This window comes from Heterodontus francisci, unplaced genomic scaffold (genome assembly GCF_036365525.1).
Source record: "Heterodontus francisci isolate sHetFra1 unplaced genomic scaffold, sHetFra1.hap1 HAP1_SCAFFOLD_236, whole genome shotgun sequence".
NCBI lineage: Eukaryota > Metazoa > Chordata > Chondrichthyes > Heterodontiformes > Heterodontidae > Heterodontus > Heterodontus francisci.
The window spans coordinates 1966705-1967018 of record NW_027141158.1 but is presented as its reverse complement, the minus strand read 5'-3'; positions in this window follow the sequence as shown (position 1 = coordinate 1967018).

Sequence of the window (314 nt, the reverse complement as noted above, 5' to 3'; positions counted from 1 at the left end):
CCTTTTGGGCCTGCTAAATGTTATACTTAATTGTGGCGCGAAACGTATTGGATTGAGAGGAGTTAACTGAACCTGTTTGTTCAGTGACCGTACTTAATGTCAGTCTATATGGACTCTAATTGTATCACTGGAGGGTTTCTCTCTTCTATGAATAAGGGACTCGTTTCAATGTGTGATCCCACACTTTCACCTCCAGTACTAAAAGCGATCAGCGGCTCCAGAGAGAGGGAGAGGATAGATCGGAATCTGAGAGCAATAGATTGCAATGATACAACAATTTACAATTTACAAAAATAAATTGGACAATTACAACA